The sequence below is a fragment of the Apium graveolens genome, chromosome 3, assembly GCF_009905375.1.
Source record: "Apium graveolens cultivar Ventura chromosome 3, ASM990537v1, whole genome shotgun sequence".
NCBI classification, from domain to species: domain Eukaryota; kingdom Viridiplantae; phylum Streptophyta; class Magnoliopsida; order Apiales; family Apiaceae; genus Apium; species Apium graveolens.
Window position 1 is genome coordinate 42,355,237 of NC_133649.1, and position 14,080 is coordinate 42,369,316.

Below are 14,080 nucleotides of genomic sequence, written 5' to 3' on the forward strand. Positions count from 1 at the left end.
GGGTAATGGGAAAATAAATCGTGGGTAATGGGGCGGTAAATTGTTTTTTTATATTTGATTGGACTTAAATTTTTTTCTCCCAGTCGACCCTTGAGCGGTCGCTCAGCAGAGCTGAGCGGGCGCTCAGGAAGCTTCTGGGAAAAAAAATTTTCTGGCCCAGTTTTTCTGATTTTATTTGTGGTTTTCGATAGGTTACTAACTTCTAAGGGTTCCTGTAACAACAAATCATGGGTTGCCTCCCACAAAGCGCTTCTTTTTCGTCATTAGCTTGACGTTTACCTTCCTCAAGTTGACAATAAAACGGCACTAACCACTTCCCGGTTTGCCGTGTCCCCATAGTAGTGCTTCAAACGCTGACCATTAACCTTGAATGCTTGGTCCGGATCATTCTCAAAAATCTCCACCGCTCCATGTGAAAACACAGTTTTGACAATAAAAGGTCCAGACCACCTTGATTTCAACTTCCCAGGAAAAAGTCGGAGACGAGAGTTGAATAAAAGAACTTGTTGCCCCGGCATGAATAACTTAGGATGTAGCTTCCTATCATTCCACCTTTTCACTTTTTCCTTGTACATTTTGTTGTTCTCGTACGTTTGGAGTCGAAATTCGTCAAGTTCATTAAGATGAAGCATTCGCTTCTTTCCAGCTGCATCTAGATCCACGTTCAACTTCTTCAATGCCCAATAGGCCTTATGCTCGAGCTCCGCAGGTAGATGACATCCCTTACCATACACAAGTTGAAACGGGGACATCCCAAGTGGAGTCTTGTATGTTGTTCTGTAAGCCCAAATAGCTTCATCGAGCTTTAAAGACCAATCCTTCCTTGACGGACAAATAACCTTCTCTAAAATGTGCTTGATCTCTCTGTTAGATACTTTCGCTTGACCATTTGTTTGCGGATGATAGGCAATAGCAACCCGGTGATTCACATTGTAGCGCTGCATCATAGAAGTAAACTTACGGTTGCAGAAATGCGACCCTTCATCACTTATGATTACTCGTGGTATTCCAAACCTTGTGAAAATCTGCTTATGAAGAAAATTCAACACTGCCTTTGCATCATTTGTCGGTAGAGCTTTGACTTCTACCCATTTTGAGACATAATCGACTGCCAGCAAGATATACTGATTATTGCAGGACGAGACAAAAGGCCCCATGAAATCGATTCCCCAAACATCAAAGACCTCGACTTCAAGTATCACATTTAACGGCATCTCATCCTTTCGCGTAAGATTTCCCACTCTTTGGCAACGATCACACCTTAAAATGAATTGATGAGCATCCTTAAACAAAGTAGGCCAGAAAAAACCTGCTTGCAGAATACGAGCTGCCGTCTTTTCACCACCATAGTGTCCACCATAAACTGTGGAGTGGCAGTCTCGTAATATCCCCTCCGTCTCACAGAATGGGATACATCTCCTGATGATCTGGTCAGCTTCCTATCTAAACAAATATGGTTCATCCCACATATACCACTTCACCTCATGCAGAAACTTCTTCTTTTGAGCTGTGGTCAATTTAGGAGGCATTATATTGCTGACAAGATAATTCACAATATCTGCGAACCATGGCTCTTCCTCCTGAAGTGCGAACAACTGCTCATCCGGAAAAGATTCGTTGATCAATGTCGTATCATGTGAAGTAGACTCAGGATTCTCCAATCTAGAGAGATGGTCAGCTACTTGATTCTCAGTACCTTTTCGATCCTTGATCTCTAACTCAAATTCCTGTAGTAAGAGCACCCAACGAATGAGTCTCGGCTTCGAATCCTTCTTGGAAACCAAATAGCGAATGGCCGCATAATCAGTGAATACTGTCACCTTTGTCCCAAGCAAATAAGATTGAAATTTTTCGAAACCAAAGACTATAGCCAAGAGCTCCTTCTCAGTAGTGGTGTAGTTCATTTGGGCCCCATTTAAGGTCTTGCTAGCATAGTAAACCACATGAAAAAGGTTATTCTTACACTGCCCAAGAACTGCGCCCACCGCATAATCACTCTCATCACACATCATCTCAAAAGGCTCTGTCCAATCAGGTGCTGTAATAACTGGTGCAGTTATCAAACTCTTCTTAAGAGTCTCGAATGCCGTTAAGCAGTCATCATCAAATTTGAAAGGCACTTCCTTCTCAAGCAAGTTGCAAAATGGCTTAGATATCTTCGAAAAGTCCTTGATGAAATGCCGATAAAAACCCGCATGACCAAGAAAACTACGGATTCCTTTCACAGAAATAGGTGGTGGAAGATTTTCAATGACTCCCACCTTGGCTTTGTCCACCTCAAGACCCTTGCTAGAGACCTTATGCCCAAGAATAATGCCTTCACGCACCATAAAATGACATTTTTCCCAATTGAGCACCAAATTAGTTTCCACACACCTTTTGAGTACTGCACGAAGATTATTCAAACATTCATCATACGAATGTCCAAAGACAGAGAAGTCATCCATGAACACCTCGACATTATTTCCAATCATGTCAGAGAATATAACCATCATACATCTCTGAAAAGTGGCCGGTGCGCCACATAACCCAAACGAAACTCTGCGAAAAGCAAACGTGCCAAATGGACAAGTGAAGGTAGTCTTTTCTTGATCCTCCGATACAATACAAATCTGATTATACCCTGAATAGCCATCCAGAAGAAAATAATACTCATGACCAGCCAACCTGTTAAGTATCTGATCAATAAACGGAAGCGGGAAGTGATCCTTCCTTGTGGCTTTGTTCAACTTTCTGTAATCCATGCATACTCTCCATCATGTGACTGTTCGAGTGGGGATGAGCTCGTTCTTCTCATTTGCTACCACAGTGATACCTCCTTTCTTAGGTACACATTGCACGGGGCTCACCCAAGAACTGTCAGAAATAGGATAAATGATTCCTGCATCCAGCCACTTCAGAATTTCTTTCTTCACCACTTCTTTCATGATAGGATTAAGTCTGCGCTGTTGCTCAACAGTCGGCTTACTACCCTCCTCTAGCAGAATCTTATACATGTAATATGAAGGGCCGATCCCTTTGATGTCTGCTATAGTCCATCCGATAGCCGATTTGAATTCTCTCAAAATCCTTAAGAGCTTGTCCTCCTCACTACCTGAAAGGTCAGATGCAATAATAACAGGTAAAGTAGATGCATCACCTAAAAAAGCATACCTCAAGTGTTCAGGCAATGGATTAAGCTCCAAGGTAGGTGCTTCCTCAATCGATGGTTTGAGCTTTCCTTCAGCATTTTTGAGGTCAGAAGTACCAAGAAATTCAAACGGCATGTCTAGCTTTTGCCTCCAGGGAGAAGGATTAAGATATTGTAGTTGCTCATTGCCATCCTCATCATCACTGTCAAAATCCCCCACTAAGGCCTTCTCTAATGCATTAGACATTAGCATATGATCGAGTTCTGAAGTAACCGCAGAATCAATCAAATCCACTTTTAAGCACTCCTCATCTTCTGTAGGGAATTTCATTGCTTTGAATACATTGAATGTCACATCCTGATCGTGCACCCGCATAGTAAGTTCACCTTTCTGCACATCTATCAAGGTACAGCCTATAGCCAAGAAAGGTCTCCCCAAGATTATGGGAATCTTCTTATCTTCCTCAAAATCCAGTATAACAAAGTCTGTAGGATAGAAGAGCTTATCCACCTTTACTAGCACATCCTCCGCTATGCCTCCTAGGTAAGTAATAGAATGATCAGCCAATTGTAGAGTCATGTAGGTGGGTTTTGGATCAGGCAAATTCAACTTTTTAAAGATCGACAACGGCATCAGATTGATGCTTGCTCCCAAATCACAAAGGCACTTGTCAAAAGACAACTTGCCAATGGTGCAAGGAATGGTGAAGCTACCTAGATCTTTAAGCTTTGGAGGTAACTTTTGCTGCAGCATAACACTGCATTTTTCCGTTAGAGCAACGGTCTCAAGGTCATCCAGTTTCACCTTCCTTGAAAGAATACTCTTCATAAATCTCACATAACTAGGCATTTGCTCTAGAGCCTCAGCGAAAGGTATATTGATGTGAAGTTTCTTGAACACCTCCAGAAACTTACCGAACTGCTTATCCAGCTTTTGTTGTTGCAATCTCTTAGGGAAAGGTAGTGGAGGATAGAGCTGTTTCTCCCCTGTATTACCCTCAGGCAGAGTGTGTTCAACAGTAGTCTTCCTTGGTTCCGCCGCTTTCTCCTTTTCCTTAGCTTCTTCATCTCCAACTTCAGCTTCTCCTTCTTTTGCTTTTTCAGAATCAGCAACTTTTCCAGACCTTAAGGTAATAGCCTTGACTTGCTCTTTAGCTTCCTTCCTGCCTGGCACTTCAGTGTCACTGGGAAGTGTGCCAGGTTGACGATTGAGCACTGCATTGGCTATTTGACCAATTTGATTTTCCAAGGTCTTGATAGAAACCGCCTGACTCTTGCACAACAGCTTAAGTTCCTCAAAATCAGCACTAGTGGGTGCAGCTGCACCTCCCTGTTGAGGATATGATTACCTTTGAGCATAAGGCTGAGGTTGCTGGAATTCAGGTGGATTGAACTGCTTACTCACGCCTTGCTGATATGGTTGCTGAATAGCATTCTGATTATTACCCCAACTGAAATTTGGATGATTTCTGTTGTTAGGATGATAAGTAGCTGGCACAGGCTGCTGTTGTCGCTGATAATTGTTCACATACTGAACAGATTCGTTAATAAGAGAACACTGATCCGTAGCATGAGAACCTGCACAAAGCTCACAGACCATAGCTATCTGATTGACTCCATAGGTGGCTAGAGAATCGACCTTCATACTCAACACTTAGAGCTGCGCTGCAATAGCTGTAGCTGCATCGACTTCCAGAATACCTGCTACCTTCCCAGGCATAGCTTTTGGCCCACAAGGCACCTCCAGCTGCTGTATCGAGCATGGGCCGAGATTGGGCCCCCAAACCATTATAGAAACCAGTGATCACCATCCAATCAGGCATTCCATGATGTGGACACTTTCTCAACATCTTCTTGTAGCGCTCCCAAGCTTCGCACATAGATTCTGTAGGTTGCTGCGCAAACTGAGTAAGAGCACTCCTCATAGCAGCAGTCTTCGCCATTGGATAAAACTTCACCAGAAACTTTTGCGCAAGATCTTGCCACGTAGTGATTGACCCAACTGGTTCAGAATGTAACCAGTCCTTAGCTTTATCCCTCAGAGAGAATGGGAAAAGCCTCAGCTTGATAGCCTCATCAGTCACACCATTATATTTGAAAGTACTGCAGATCTCGACAAAATTCCTTATGTGCATGTTGGGGTCTTCATTCACAGCTCCTTCGAAAGAAACAGAATTCTGTACCATCTTAATAGTGCCCGGCTTGATTTCAAAGGTGTTAGCCTGAATAGCCGGATGAAGGATGCTTGACTGAATGTCATCAATTTTGGGCCGAGAAAAGTCCATAAGAGCTGGATCTGCTGGAACTATACGATCACCCATGATTAAGGGTTCTTTCTGCTCACTTCCTGAATCCGAATCTTCAAAATCTATCTTCTCTGAAATATCAAGAACTTCGTCTGTCTCCTCAGCTGTATCTAAAGTCCTCTTGCGAGTACGAGAATGAGTTTGCATAAACGCTCGCTAAAGTACCTGAAACACAACCGGAAATAATAAGTAACACGTCTTAATCACCGAGTCCTAATGACCAATGATGGTAAGTACATAAACTAAACAAATACGCCGAGTCCCCGGCAGCGGCTCCAAAAACTTGTTAGGGAGAAAACACGCGCTAATAACACACGCAAGTATACGCGTTCGCAAGAAATATAGAATACTTTCTAGTTCGTTCCCACAGAGACTCAGACTAATTATGTTCAATTAACTCACTCACCAATGTATGATTACTTCCCAATGTTAAGATAATAACACTTAGATTTGATTAACTAATTATTAACTACAATTAACTACTACAATTAAGCACTTAATTAACACTTAAATTAACAATATTAAAACACTCATGAGATCACAACTTCATTACTACTTCCTTCAATAGTCATTGTTATTACCCTTAGCATGCAACAGTGATGATATTAATCGAATAACACGAAACTGATAAAAGCCAACTTTCATTGTACTAATACCATTCTACCAGATATCCACAATTAAGATAGAAGTTGAATAGGCATCAATTATGTTGAGTCCCTATATGTCTATAGAAATTGACAACATAACGATTTAAGCACAAGTTATTCCTTTTGATTACACAGGGCGAATAAAACGGTTAGAGTTACCCACTAATCATGCAACATCATACATGAACCTATGCTAGCATGGCAAATTCTAAATCTCAAGATCCACCGTCGCTTCACAAGAGATTAACACCCTATCTTATATGTTCGCGACGCACATAAGACGAATACGCACAACCAATACTAGATATCATACAATCATCACACACTAGGATATTAAACAATTAACTAAAGAATTCCATAGTAAATCCGTTACGACCCCATGATCACAATTAGCCCATGATAGCACTCATCGTCATCATGGGTTCATATAAAAACATGATAAATAAACACAAGAGAATAATAACTAAAACTACTTATATTAAACCAGAGTACGTCACAAGAGTAAATAGGTTCAAAGTAAAGAAAACTAGCATCCAACGTTACAACGAAATAAAGAATTACAAGAAAATATGCTTCCCCTTCGTTGCAGTGTGCTAAAACGGTCTTCTTCCTTATCTCCTTCGCTCTTCGATTAATACTACGATCCAACCTTTTTGAAACGTCTCTGAAATCTACTTATATAGGAGTCCCATAAAACCCAGATAACTCAGAAGTTGGAAGCCAAACAGAAATGGGAGTCTAAAATAATTAATCAGAAATTATGACCCTGCGCGGCCGCTCAACATTCCTGAGCGGCCGCTCAACATTCCTGAGCGAGTGCTCAGCTTCCTGCGCGGCCGCTCAGCAGAGCTGAGCGGGCGCTCAGACCCCTTCTGGAAAATACTCTGTTTTTGCTCCGTTTCTTCGCTGCAATCTGTTCCTATCTTCCCACTTGCAATGCTAAACACATGCCAAGGATTATTATTGATGAATTCTCTCCTGAAATATAAATAATACCCTGAAATGCACAAACACTAGAAAAATGCATCAAATACACAAAATACTTTATTTCAAGACACCAATTTAAGCTATTATAAGACGTTCTAAGTGGTATAAAATGCCACTTATCACAATCAAGATAGAAAATTGGGTGTTCTCTCTCAAGAAAGAAGCTAAGTTCTAAAACAGGAACTTAGAGATTTTGTAGCAAAAAAATGCTTGATTTTTAATATAAAATTAAGTGAGTTTTGAAGATCTTTGTTTTACATATTTGCACAGTTATTTATGTTTAACATCTATTCTACTAAATCATTGATAACAACCAATTGCTAAAGTCTAAGTCGATCAAAAATCAAACATTTAAGCCAAAACACATTCACCCCCCCCCTTCTGTGTTGTATTCATACCTAACAAGTGGTATCAGAGCAATATCTGAAAGTAAACAGATTAGATCTTGGAAAAATGAATACACAAAAAATCAGTAGTATCAAGATTCCTCCCTTTGATAAGGCCAACTACACTTTATGAAAAAAGAAAATGTTGCTGTTTATAAGAATGGCCAATCATCTTTACATTGGTATCCTGAAGAATGGGCCCTTCACTCCTGTGGTTAGAGTTTAGGAAACCACAGATGGAGACATGGTTATTCCAGCTCATTATGCTCCCAAGGATCCCTCTGAGTATACTGAACCTGAAAGAGAGAAATTTTCCCTAGACAGTGCTTTGCAACTGATACTAATAGAGTCACTTGACAATGTAATGTATAATAACATTATCAATTCTGACACTTGTAAACAGATCTGGGAAAAGATTGAGATACTCCGTGAAGGAACTGAGGAGGTTAGGTCAAATCAAAGAAGGATATTAATTTCTCAGTATGAGGGTTTTATGGCTAAACCAAAGGAGGGTATTACTGATGTGTTTGAAAGGTTTAATAAGCTGATAAATGACTTGCAGCTTCATGATAAATTTTATGATGCCGAAGAAGTGAATTTGAAGTTCTTGCTTACTCTCCCTGACCATTTGGAACAAAAGATCTCTGCAATCAGAGAAGGAAGGGATTTGAGTAGAATCACACTAGAAGTGCTCTATGGGGTTCTGAAAACTTATGAACTTGAAATGATTCAAAAAAAATCATTAAGGGTTGGTCAAGGATATGTACTGAACGGCTCAAGTGCACTAATTGTAAATGATGGCCAGACCTCTAATGATGAGCAAAGATCCCAAACTCCAGAAGTTTCTACAAGTGAGAAAAGAGTCAATGACACTAAAGAGCAAGTCATACTGGAATTGGATGAAAAAGATGAATTCTACACTCTTGATGAACTTGATGAGCTAGACAAATCAATGGCTTACTTGGCTAGAAAATTCTCTAACATTAGAGTGAAGAAACCAAGATTTTTCAAGAGCAAAGGATAGTCCTTCAATAAAGACAGCAGCTGGAAAGGAAAAAGGAAGTACACTCCTGATAGCAAAAATGGCTACAAGACTGGATCTGTTGATAGATCAAACATAAGGTGCTTTAATTGTGATGAGTTGGGCCATTTTTCTACAGAATGTAGGAAATCCAAGAAGGCAAAGAAAGACAAAGCGTATCTTGAATTGGAAGCAAAGTATGATGCTCTTCTAAAGAAGCAACAAGGGAAAGCTTATATTGCTGAGGGCAGGAGCTGGGATGATTCAGATAATGATGAGGATGAAGAAGTTGGAAACTATGCACTCATGGCCTTGGAGCAAGGTGACTCTTCATCATCTAAATCACATGTACCAACTCTTACCACAATTGATTTAAATGTGAGTCAATATAAGGAAACTGTTGAAAAGATGAGCACGGAAATGTTCCACATTCATACAAGCATGGTTGCTGCAAATGAGGAAGTTAGCAGATTGAAAAAGATCAATGAAAAACTTGAGAGTGAAAAACAAGAGACTGAATTGTTACTGGTTGAGCTTGATGCTGCTAGGCAAGAAAATGCATACTTAAAGAACAAATTAAAGTGTGCAAGTGAAATTGAAGCAGTATTGAGAGAAAGGCTGGAGAAGAATGAAGTGAAGCTGAAATCCTTCAAAAATGCTTCTGATTTGATTGGCCAATATCATGAAAATAACAAGCCATGTACAAACATTGCCATTGGTCTTGATTATGAGGGTTTGAACAACAAAAAGAAGTCTGTCACTGATAAAGGAAAATCAACTGAAACTGAAGATGTTCCAATTATTTTGAAGAAAGTTGAATCACCCTTGTTCAAGGCATGTGAAGTGAACTTCAGTGAAGAAGAGTTGATCATCAAACAGGAGATAGCTGATGAGGACAATGAAAAGAAAATTGATGAGACAACTCAGTGTTTCATCTCTGTTGAAACACCAAAAGCCAATCAAGAAACTAAGGAGCCCGTGAAGGAGATTAAAGCTGAACAAGTCAAAAAGAAAAAAAGAAGAATAGAAATGGAAAGATTGGGATAAACAAAAGCAATAATTTTGCTTATGTTGCAGATGCTCCTAGAAAAAGGTGTGAGAATTATGGATCAATGAATCACCTAACTCATCTTTGTAAAAAGACTGTTAGCAATTCACCTGAAGGAGTCTGTAAGTACAATGAAGCTACGACTGATGATCCCTATTCATTCTGTGACAAGTTTAACTGCATTCCCTGCAACTTGAAAATGATGAAGAGTTGCCACAAATTGAGAATTGATCTCATAGAATCAAAAATTGGTTCTGTATCTGAAAGGGAAAATTCTCAACAGTCTATGAATTCCATTTTATCTCAAAATTCTCATTCTACTTCTGCAAAATCAGTTAACAAGAAGAAAGTGCCCAACACAACTTGGGTAGCTAAACATAACTAATCCTCATTGTATACAGGGCAAAGTAAAGAAGGTCATATGGATCATTGATAGTGGATGTTCTAGGCATATGACATGTGATAAGGCCCTGCTATCACAATTTGAGGAGATGGCTGGCCCTTTGGCGACCTTTGGAGACAACAGCAAAGGATTCATAATAGGATATTGCAAGATTGTTTCTGGAAATATTGTCATTGAAGATGTAGCACTAGTTGCTGGATTAGAAGTAAATCTCCTAAGTGTTAGTCAATTTGCAGACAGAGGTTTTCAAGTTATTTTCAACAAAGAAGATTGTGCTTTTATTAGCAAAAAGACTGGTGAAATTGCTCTTAAAGGAGTAAGAAAGGGAAGCTTGTTTGTTGCAGACTTAGACTCAACAAATAAGGATAGAGTGTGCTATTTCTACACCAAGGCTTCAGAAGAGCAAATCAAATTATGGCATAAGAAGCTATCTCACCTGAATTTCAAAGCAATCAACACCTTAGTCAAGAAGGAGCTTGTGAGAGACATGCCCAGTCTGGAATTTGCTCAACTGGAAGTTTGTGAAGCTTGTCAGAAAGGAAAGATGAAAAGATCAAGTCACAATTCAAAATCTGTGAATTCCATAAATGCACCTCTGCAACTTATTCACATGGACTTGTTTGGGCCAGTAAATGTCTTGTCCATTTCAAGGAACAAATATGCCCTTGTCATGGTTTATAATTTTTCAAGATACACTTGGGTTGAGTTCATGTACTCTAAAGATGAAACTCCAAACATTATAATTGAGCACATCGAGAAAATTGAGAAGCAAGCTGAAGGAAAAGTTAGTGTGAAAAAATTGAGAAGTGATAATGGAACAGAATTCAGAAACTCAACATTAAGTGAATTCTGCAAAGGCATTGTTCAAGAATTTTCAGCAGCTAGAACACCTCAACAGAATGGAGTAGTTGAGAGGAAAAATAGAACATTGGTTGAAGCTGCTAGAACTTTGCTACAAGATGCTCAGTTGCCAACTAGTTTTTGGGAAGAGGCTGTTAATACTGCATGCTATACTCAAAACATATATCTCATCAACAAAGCTCATGGCTAATCACCCTACTCAATCATGTCTAACAGGAAGCCTACAGTGAAGCATCTACATGTGTTTGGAAGCAAGTGTTATATTCTAAAAAACAACTCTGAATATGTGGGAAAATTTAACTCTAAAGTTTTTGAAGCAATTTTTCTAGGATATTCATTGGAAAGAACAACCTACAAAGTTTATGTGATTGATCAAAAGAAAATTATGGAAAGCACATATGTGACTTTTGATGATGACAAGTGTCCGGGCTTGGAATTCCTTGATGTAAATGATGCTGAAGCCCTTGCATTTGAAAATCTAACCATTGATAGTGATTCTGATGATGAAGATGAAGTTGTGACACAACAAGTGACAAATGAAGAAACCTCTGAACAAAATCATGGAAATGAAAGCTCTCTTCAGACACCTGAATTTGATGGCACAAACTCAGGGGGAGAAGGAGAAAATGGAAATGACAGTCAGGGTAATACTGAAGAAAATGATGAAGGCACTAGTCAACAGACACACACTAGAAAGTGGGATAGGAGTCATACTGTAGAAGCTATTATTGGTGATCCCTCAACTGGTGTGAGAACTAAAAGTGCAACTGCTAATGAATGCCTACATGCATGTTTTCTATCTCAAGTAGAGCCCAAGAAAACTGAAGAAGCCCTATTAGATCCTGATTGGATATGTGCTATGTAGGAGCTGAATCAGTTTGAGAGAAACAAAGTTTGGAAATTAGTTCCTGCACCAAAGAATAGAAGCATAATTGGAACTAAGTGGGTGTACAAGAACAAAATGGATGAAAATGGAATTGTTACTAGAAACAAAGCAAGGCTGGTTGCTAAAGGCTACTCACAAGAAAAGGGAATTGACTATGATGAGACTTTTGCTCCTGTTGCAAGACTAGAAGCAATAAGAATTTTTCTGGCATTTGCTGCACACTCAAATTTCAAAGTGTATCAAATGGATGCCAAGAGTGCTTTTCTTAATGGTGAACTAGAAGAAGAAGTTTATGTGCAACAGCCACCTGGCTTTGAAGATCCAGAATTTCCTAACTTTGTTTACAAATTACTCAAGGCTCTATATGGACTGAAATAGGCACCTAGAGCCTGGTATGACATATTGTCAGAATTTCTACTCAAACATGGTTTTACCAGAGGTACTATTGATAAGACTCTCTTCTACAAGAAGTATGGTGAAGATATGATCCTAGTTCAAATCTATGTGGATGATATCATCTTTGGATCTACAAATGAAAAGCTTTGTCAAAGATTCTCTAGGCTAATGCATAGTGAGTATGAAATGAGCATGATGGGAGAATTGAGTTACTTCCTTGGCCTTCAAGTTAGTTAAAGAAGTGATGGTATTTTCATCAGCCAAACCAAATATGTGAATGACTTATTGAAGAAATTTGGTATGGTGGATAGCTCACCAGCATCTACACCAATGTCTACTGCAACCAAGTTGGATGAAGACAAGAAAGGCAAGAGTGTGGATATTTAAAGCTATAGAGGGATGATTGGATCATTGCTGTATTTGACTGCTAGTATACCAGACATCATGTTTGCTACTTGTCTGTGTGCCAGATTTCAAGCCAATCCAAAGGAATCACTGTAATATATAATAGATGATGTCAAAGATTACTGGAGCTAATAATGTCATCAACATCTATGATCTGAGTATATCAGAAGATCAGAAGAATTGAAGGCAGCAAGCAAGAGCAGAATATCAAAGGATGGAAGATTTCTGAATATAAAAGTTGGCTCTTTGTCATGTTACAGGATAGGGATGTTAGCTAGATATCCTAAGCCAGATTTGTTGAAACTAATAGAGGCTCTAACTAACACCCCCATCCTAGAAGAATTGGAAATACTTGTGCAAATTAAGAACATAATTGAGAAAGAATCAGACAGCTCAGTCTTTACTTAATTATTATAAACTGTCAAATGTCCAATGTACAAGTGTTGTATCAGCTTTTGTATTGTCTTATTTTCATTCTTTAACTTGGGGTTAGTCTTGTTAACAGTTATGAATTTGTGATAAACAATCTTCTCACAAATTGGGGGAGATTGTTGTGCAAGACATGCCTATATCATAACAAGACTAAGTCATACTGACAACCCTGAGATTAGTTGTATTGTAACCTTAATCTGTAATTCATACCTGTAACACTTAATGTCTGTAAAATCTAAATGGAGCAGACTGGAGCATTTCTCTCTAAATAGTGTCAAGCCTAAGAATTCTATCTGGAAGAAGATCAAGAAGATCATGCCTCAGAAGAATTATGAAGAAGCTTGGAGTTGAATAAATCTGTTTGGTGTAAAACATTCTAAGTCAAGATCTCTACAAGTCACAAAATTACTGTTATAGAGAAGTCATTCGAGAACTCAGGAATTGCCTATCGAGAACTCATGAATTGCCTATCGAGAACTCAGGAACTGTCTATCGAGAACTCAGGAAATGCTATTGGAGATATCGATAAGTCATATACCCATTCGAGAACTCAGAGATATCGACAAGTATACATTCATTAGAGAACTTTGAGTTATCGATAAGCCAAAGTCCATTAGAGAACTCTGAGTTATCGATAAACCAAAATTCACTTGAGAACTCAGAGTTGTCGATAAGTCAAAGCAACAATGAAGTTTCAGAGATATCGATAAGGCAACATGCCTATCGAGATGTCGAGTTCTCTATAGCTTAATTGGAGATCTCGAAGTGAAGAAATTTCTCTAAGTACAGAATTGCAGAACAGTTTAATATCCAAGGTTGCAGATCAACAAATAATTCACATAGCTGGATTGACAAGTCTACAAAAAGCAGCTTGAGAGATGTGCAAGATCAATGACAAAGATTAACTGACAGAGGAGATTAAAGTAAACACGGGATGCTAAAGATATGCTAAGCTAGAAATGGAAGATTTGCTTTTCTATAAATAGAAATGACAAGTGACGGTTTAGAAAAACTAATAGCATGTTTATTATCCAATGTGTAAACCAGCAGTTAACTGAGTTATAAAGTTAACATTGGTCCTCTAGTTAAATAGAACAATCTAGATAGAAAATTGTGTGTTCTCTCTCAAGAAAGAAGCTAAGTTCTAAAATAAGAACTTGGAGATTTTGTAG

At 38.9% G+C, this 14,080-nt stretch overlaps 1 non-coding gene across 1 annotated transcript; it reads left to right on the forward strand.

The window, feature by feature from the left end:
• The first annotated feature begins 4,951 nt into the window (after positions 1 to 4,951).
• On the forward strand, positions 4,952 to 5,058 carry LOC141715847 (small nucleolar RNA R71). The gene has a single exon (XR_012572594.1). It is a non-coding gene; the product is annotated as a small nucleolar RNA R71 (small nucleolar RNA).
• The last annotated feature ends 9,022 nt before the right edge of the window (positions 5,059 to 14,080 follow it).